The sequence below is a fragment of the Tachypleus tridentatus genome, chromosome 2 (assembly GCF_004210375.1).
Source record: "Tachypleus tridentatus isolate NWPU-2018 chromosome 2, ASM421037v1, whole genome shotgun sequence".
In the NCBI taxonomy this organism is placed as follows: domain Eukaryota; kingdom Metazoa; phylum Arthropoda; class Merostomata; order Xiphosura; family Limulidae; genus Tachypleus; species Tachypleus tridentatus.
The window spans coordinates 116,746,763-116,755,212 of NC_134826.1; positions in this window are offsets into that span (position 1 = coordinate 116,746,763).

Here is an 8,450-nt window from a genome sequence, read left to right on the forward strand (position 1 = left end):
TATTTAGTCATTGAAAATTGCATTTAATAATGGATAACCTGCATACTTTGACAAGTTTTTTCATGTGCAGAGAAAAACAACAGGAAAAAATGTTTTCGTGTTTCCATTGTGCAAAAGCACAACTTTCAGATAAACTTCAATTCTTGCGTGATCATATAAGACAGTTTATATAAGGGTGTCACAGGAATAGAATTACTAAAAGAAAAAGATGAAGATGATTCCTTCTTTACCTTATACTTCCTTTTATAACTTTTATGTTGTCTCTTAGAACGATTCATTTATTCTACATCACCAACGTCTTCTGTTTATTTTCCTAAAAAATTACCATCAGTTCTTCCATCAAAGTATATAAATTAAGCTCCTGGATTCTTTTCATCGGCTTGCATCTGATCACAATTTTTTCAATACTTCTCTATTTATCTATATACTTTATGATGATCTGTGAACTTTGACTTATCATCAGAAGTGGCCCGGCATGGTCAAGCATGTTAAGGTGTGCGACTCGTAATCTGAGGGTCGCGGGTTCGCATCCCCGTCGCGCCAAACATGCTCGCCCTTTCAGCCGTGGGAGCGTTATAATTTTACGGTCAATCTCACTATTCGTTGATAAAAGAGTAGCCCAAGTGTTGGCGGTGGGTGGTGATGACTAGCTGCCTTCCCTCTAGTCTTACACTGCTAAATTAGGGACGGCTAGCACATATAGCCCTCGTGTAGCTTTGCTCGAAATCCAAAAACAATCTTGAAATGTAATTTTCCTCTTATCACACACAACAAACGTTTTGTTGCTGTTTTAATTCACTAACAATTTTCTAGATTGATAAGATTCCTGATTTAATTTGAAGAAAAAATCATTCCCTTATATTCTCGAGTAGCTTTGTGCGAAATTCGAAAAACAAACAAACAAAACATCATCAGAAGTTATAATTCCAAAATCTAAAAAGAAAAAGGAGTGGGTAGAGAAGCAGCTATTGTATAATAAATAACTTACCGTACAACTACATGAACAATACAAGCAAGAGTAAATCAAAATATGATTTTACATTATTTTCAGAATCATTTCCATCATATTCGTTAAAACATCAGAAGATTAAAGTTATAAATCCAAGTCTGCAAATGCAGCTCCTGTCTTTGTTAACCTAAAGATTACCTAAGAAGGTCGAAATGTTGTTCTGTATTTTATTTTAATTAAAGTTTTGAGACTCATACCAGCCGTTTTGAAAATACAATTCCTGTCTTTGTTACTAGTCGGGCTCTCCTTTATCCTTTCATTTTCCTCTTCTTTTTTTTTTTTTTGGCACAATTGAGTCAATCTCTTCTGTCAAGGCTACTAGTCTCTAGACTTATTGAGCCTCTTAAATCTAAAAAATAAATTCATTGTAACATCCTTTTGTTTGCAGAACACTTTAAAATTTCTGACAAGAAGAGCTGATATCAAACAATTGTCAAGCCATGCTATTGTTGTGCTAACACAATAGTCTGTCAAAACTTTAGTTTTGTTTTATTTATTTCTTTTATTAAAACATCCATTGACTTTATTTATAATAGCTAATTCTATAATAGTCTTCGTGGAAGCTGTTACCCGGATTAATTTGGCATTTTTATATTGTTTATATAGGAACTCAAATCCGTTATTCGGTTTGCCAGTGTCAATCATTAACTGATTTTTAAATGTTCTTTGCATTTCTGATCAGAACTGTGAAACTTTCAGGTAACCATCTATGAATGCCATGGAGAAGTTAAAGCCATTTTTGTATAATATTAAAATATGAGTTAGGGGTTTATCACTTCAGGCATTTCAAGAAGAGCAACAGAAGAATCCACAACTGGTATTGAAACTTCCTGTTGTGCAACAATGTAAAACACATCTGATTCAAACTGAGGATACATAAAACAGGGCTAATCAATTATAAGTGCAGGAAGGTGTGCTGTATAATTTTCACTAACTGCTAAGCAGTAGTTTTCAGCTATGTTACAGTTAGTGTTCACAAGAGTTTGGAGGCACGACATTTTCCAGATTTTTAATAAGAGTGGGGCATCAAATTTTAACTCGCACTTGTGTTATTGTTCAACAGAATTTCCTTTGGCTGCATTTGAGTTTGTACATTCATTACTGGAGTGAATACTACGTGATGTGGGTCATCCAATGGGAAAGGTATCTTAAAGATAAAAATTTTCTGCAAACAGTTATTGGTTTTCCTCTCTATAGAATAGCTTCAGACATTTCTGGTTATTTAAACATATACAATAGTTCTAGACTATTTCAGGAAAGGGCTACGACATATCCACAGGTTGATACATCTGATGCACTGGCAGCACATTGGAAGCCTTGTTCGGAGAATCTGAAGAGACCCATTTGGATCAATGAACATAATTCAACAGCCTATTGTTCTCAGTATTATGTAAAGTGTTTAGCGTGGTGAAGACAAGAAAATGGTTGGTGGGTTAGTGGGAAAAGGTGAGGCAGACTGTCAAACACGTGCCTGCTAAGTTTATTATCCCAGACAAAACAGATCGGAATGGTCATTTGCTGTATTTCATTATGACATATTATGCAACAGAACGAAGTTCAACACGTTATTTTCCGAATATGCTAATGTCTGGTCAAGTACCTTTCACTTCTGTAGACCTGGTGTATGATCCTTAGCCTAGAATAAACATACCACTGTGTTCTCATGAATATAAGGAGTGGTTGAGGTCTGCATGAGTGGAAATGTAGAAATTTGTGTTTCAACAGCTCGGAAAAGTGGTTATATGTCAGAAAAGATACTGCGACAAAGAGGTAAAGGAGAAAATGTACTATAGTGGACTATAGTATAGTGTGGATTTTATTTGTGCCAGTAGCATAGAAGCTTCTTGGCTTTTGCTTGAACAGACTTCATATTGTGATCTGACGAGTTGGTCCTTTGATGTATGAGATACACTTTACACATTGGTCCGTTTTATCCATATGACGAATAAACCTCTGGTGAACTTCCTTGATTAAGAGTCAGAAGAGGATGTATTTGAGTCAGAAGACGATAAAAGCTCTTCCTTATCACAATATAACCATAAAGATGTAGATAAAAGAAATAAGAGTATATATATGGCTGTCTTGAATAAATCAGATAAAGAATCGTCAGAGTTGAGGTAATAATCGGTTCTGGAGTTCCACGGAACCACTAACTATTAACTCCAAACCATGCTAGCTGTGATTTAATTTAGATCAGAGAGATAGGCTAATCATTAGTTCAAGCATCTAACCAATGAAAGGAATATGCAATCTTTGCTTTCCAATCTATCATTTGACGTTCACCATATAATGTTTACATTACACTGTTTGATTTTCTCTGGATCAACAAAAAACTAGGACAGCTGGTGCCAGTAGACATAATTGGAGCTTCTAGCTAAAATTTCGAAAACATAACCCAAAAGCTGTTTCAGTCTTTGCTTCCTGAGGTACTAGGTAATATTTTATCGTGTAATGTATTTGCTACATTGTATAATTACCACAACTTTATAACTTTTTGAGCTATTGAGCAGAATTTCATTATAAGAGATATCTATGAGATACTGTATAATAGCTGCTAAATTTGCACAGTTAAGTGTGGCTAGTGATAGTTTGTATAATGCTTAATGCATCTACATTTTGCACAACTGAAGATGATAGTTAAGAGCTCAAAAATGCAGTAGAAAGGACGTTTTTACCTTTGGTTTCCAAGTCATACAGCGAGTTTTCTGAGGCGATATGCACACACACACACATACACACTGTAATCGGACAGCCATCTTATTATATTGTGTCTTGTAGTCAAATTGATGAGCCTCCTGGATCGTTTCCTGTTCTTATTCACTTTCCTTAGCGTTCCCCAGTGACACAACGGAATGACTGCAGAAGTACAACGTTAGAAACCGAGTTTCTAACAGAAACAGAACACAGAGATCCCATTATGTAACTTTGTGCTTAATTACAAACAAACTCTTTTCTTAGCATAATCATTGTAAAGACATAAATTTTTATCCATGATTTTTTACGAAAAGTTTGGCACAAGTTAACCATACGTTAAAGTTCTGGATTTTAGAGCTGGCGTGCCACATTTGAATCCGCGTGACACTACAAAATGTTTTTATATTTTAAGCTTGAGAATGAAATTTGACTCACAGTCATCGATTATTAGTGGTAGGGCGCTACTGACTGCCTTTCTTCCTTCTGGTCAGTAGTTTAAAAGTATAATTGGTAGCAGGTAGCCTTAGTAGTTTTGTAATAAATAATAAGTACAAATTAAATCACTTTATCTTCTTCTGTTTTGAGAGTATAGAAAATATGGATTCACTAATTAGTAACTAGCTGACTTTCTTCCACGGAAGATATAATGTGGTGTCCAGAAATAAAAAGCTATTTTTCATGTCATTGAATCAAATAAGAATCATGGGCTATCACACTCTATAAAGCTTAACTACAAGAAGACTCAGATCTTGAGCGAGAGGTACAATTTATATGCAAACTTAGCTCTGTTAGTGCTTTTGTTTTTATGTTCCTGTATGTTAAATTCTGAGAATCTTTTGTTCTTGTAAGAGTGACCTTTCATTGCAGCAGCTTTTAAAGTTAACTTTAGCTCGAGAGTTTTTCTTAAAGTTATTTGGATTAGATTAAACTTGAAGAAGTTTAGTTATTAATTTAACTTTTTCTGAAATTTATGCTTAACTTTGAATTTATCTTTCTACAATTCTTTTATCAACATTTTCTTTCTTTTTTTTGATATTTTAATTTTAAACCTCGAAAAACAATTTCCAAAACGGCATTTAACTTATCATGCATATTAAGTATATTCTTTATTTTAAGTAATGTTTTTATTGTTGATTGGTTTGTTTTGAATTTCGCGCAAAGTTACTCGAAGGCTACGTGCTCTAGCCGTCCCTAATTTAGCAATGTAAGACGAAAGGGAAGGCAACTAGTCATCACCACTCGCCGCCAGCTCTTCGGCTACTCTTTTACCAACGAATAGTGGAATTGACCCTCATATTATAACGCCCACATGGCTGAAAGGGCGAACATATTCGGTGTGACTGAGATTCGAGCCCGCGACCCTCAGATTAGATTACGAGTCGAGTGCCTTAACCACCCGGCCATGCCGGGCCTTTTATTGTTGATATATTGTTTGTTTGCGTTTCTTAAGTCTTTTCATTTTTACAGAGCTACTTACCAGAGAATACCCACTGAACGCCTTGGAAAATCTAATAAATATTTTGTCACACATCGTTAATTTCACACCCATCACAGTAACACTTACCTTTGTTTTTATAATTATATGATATTATTGTTATCTTGCTTATTTGTTTTGTTTTTTCCTGTTTGTTCTGAATCTATTGGTGTCTTGTATTTTTTTAGGTGATCCCATTTTGCAGATGAGAGAGATTAATAAGCTTTCTCTCTTTATATATATACAGTCCGGGAATCTAAGTAACTACTCTGTGGGAAAATCATTTAGAGTGGGAAATACCACACAATGTGTTGTGAATCACTGTAGCTGTTTAAATACAAATATGGTAGTAACACGTGGTATTCTGGTAGTGCAGCTGTATTCGTACCTATGTTCATGTAATTTTTTTTATCTCGCAGGGTATGTCATGTCTCATTAAGTTCTCCAGTAGGTCAGTGATATGTCTATGGAATTATGATGTTAAAATCTGGTGTTTGATTTACTGTCGTGGATAGATCACAGATAACCCACTGTACATCTTTGCATTGAAATAAAATACAAACTCATAGAAATTAGCTAAAATGTATCATTGGGTTTGAATTATTATACCGCTATTATTTTTCCAATTGTAATGAAATATTATTTAAGAATGTGCTATGCTAAGTCTGAAGCGTCGATCCGGCAGAATTTGATATTATTTAATACATTTATGTAATGTTGTCTTATCTCTTCATAATATATTTCATATGTTTCACAGGGAGTTTAATAAACGCTACTGGTTTCGTTCCCCAGTAGCCCAACAGAATGTCTACAGACTTATAACACTAGAAACGGGGTTTCAAAACCCGTCCTGGGCAGAGTACACCTAGCCCAATGTGCAGCTTTGTGCTTAACTACAAACAAGTACTACTAATTTTTTTTTCCTGGTTAGATGGGGTCTTTTGGATGAAGATATTACTTCAAGTTCTCTGACAGCGATTAACAACAACTTTAACATCAATTTTATTTAAGTGTCTTTTAACTTTTTCAGACAATAATTTAATATAAGGGCTTGTTATAGTTGTAATATATTTTAAGTCATTTGTTTTTTGTTTAATAAAATAGTTAGAGTATATGTTATATTTCAAAACTTTTAAAATATGACTGCTTTTCTCTGAAACGATCTGATTAACATGAACAAAGGTTTTCAGGTCTTTGCATTTTGATGTTTTGGACATAGAGTTATAGCTAAAGTTCCATTTTCTTGTCTATGAACCAAAATATATATCAAAGGTAGTTTTTTAAAGATATTGCTATAAATTTAGTGTGATTATTAATACTGTTGAGGTTACCTATAATCTCTCTACAAGTATTTTTCTGATCCAAAATTGTAAGAGTGTCGTCCGTATACCTTTATAACTTTTAGTTTTGTAGGGGAAGTTCTCCAAGACTTGTAATTCTAAATCTTCCAAAATTAAGTCTACTGCATTCGTTGAAATTGGCGATCCCACAGTTATACTTTGGGTTTGTTGGTAATACTGTTCACTGTATTGGAACTGTGTGGCATAAGGGATTGTTGTTTTAAAAGTGTACACCTTTCGTATGTTGAAAGGTATCCATTGAGTTAAAAAGCATCGAAGCAAATTTTGCACAAGGAAACCAGCGTAACACGATTTTAATTTGACAATAGGTTAGAACAGTGTTGCCCAAAAGTATTTCACCCTCACTTTCTTTAATAAATGTTTTCTTGTATCCTCCCCTCTTTTAGATGAGTGAAAGAGTGAGTTAAACACAAACACACATTAAAATGCTACATGTATTATTATCTTTTTGTTTCTTTGAGTTAAGCACAAAGCTACACTGTGTTTTGCCAACTACTGTATGTGTTTCAAAATTAGGTTTATAGCAGGTAAGACTGCAGACAATAAGTAGTAATTACGTTTTTCACCAGAAAAAAAAATATTGAAATGCTTAAATTTGAACTGTTGACTCTACCCTAGTAGATCGCTCTCACTCTAAGAGATCATTATGCTCTCTTAGGATAGCCGCACGGTTTAAAAAACCCTGGGTTAGAAGTTTCACGCTACAAAATGTTGGTATGTGGGCTAGGTATGGCTAGGTGGTCAGGGCGCTCGACTCGTAATCTGAGAGGTGGGGGTTCAAATCCCCGTCACACCAAACATGCTCGCTCTTTTAGCCGTGGGGTTGTTATAATTTACGATCGATCCCACTATTCGTTGATAAAAGAGTAGCCCAAGCGTTGGTGGTAAGTGTTGATGACTACCTGGCTGTCTTCCCTCTAGTCTTACAGTACTTAATTGGGACGGCTATCGTTGATTGCCCTCGTGTAACTTTGCACGCAATTTAAACTAAACAAACAAACAATCAAATGTTGGTGTGATTTGACGAACTCATATGTGCAACGATGAAAGAAGAGATAAGGCATACGATGGTCAATACAATAAAAATTTACATTAAGTTTTGAAACATTGCAATAAATTTATTCAGTTGTTATTTTTATATTATTAGTTGTTGTTTTTCTTATTTTTGGACCTCGGAAAACAATTTCTTAAGCTGTATTGAATTAACGTGGTGTGCATACGAACCATCTTTCGCTATTTTAAATACTGCTCTTGTTGCTGATATATGGTCTCTTTACATTTGTCTAATGGTTGTGTTTTACATTATAAACACCTGATTTACTGTAATGTGGCACGACAATAATCTTGTTTCAGTTAAGAAACTTATTACTTTGTGAAAATAAAGCTAAAAGTTGTTTATAAGAGTTTGTTTGTTTATTTGTTTTTGAATTTCGCGCAAAGCTACCCGAGTGCTATCTACGCTAGCCGTCTCTAATTTAGCAGTGTAAGACGAGAGGGAAGGCAACTAGTTATCACAACCCATCACCAACTCTTTGGCTAATCTTTTACCAACGAATAGTGGTATTGACTGTAACATTATAACACCCCCTACGGCTGAAAGGGCGAGGATGTTTGGTGCGACGGGGATTGGAACCCGCAACCCTCAGATTACTAGTCGAACGCCGAGGAGGAATTATTATATTTTAAAATTGTCAATGGTGGAAAAATAAAACAAGTTTCATCTGCAAACATCATTTATTTTGTTTAATTCTACATATTCTAATAGACAGTAAAAATACATTATCTTTCCTTTATATCTTGTTAGCAATAAACATAAACAAAGTGTAGAATTTGTGGTGCGAATTATATTTGTATTTTGTATCCATATTTAATTGAAAGAGCATGAATTGTTTTATGACGTCAGAAACCCACA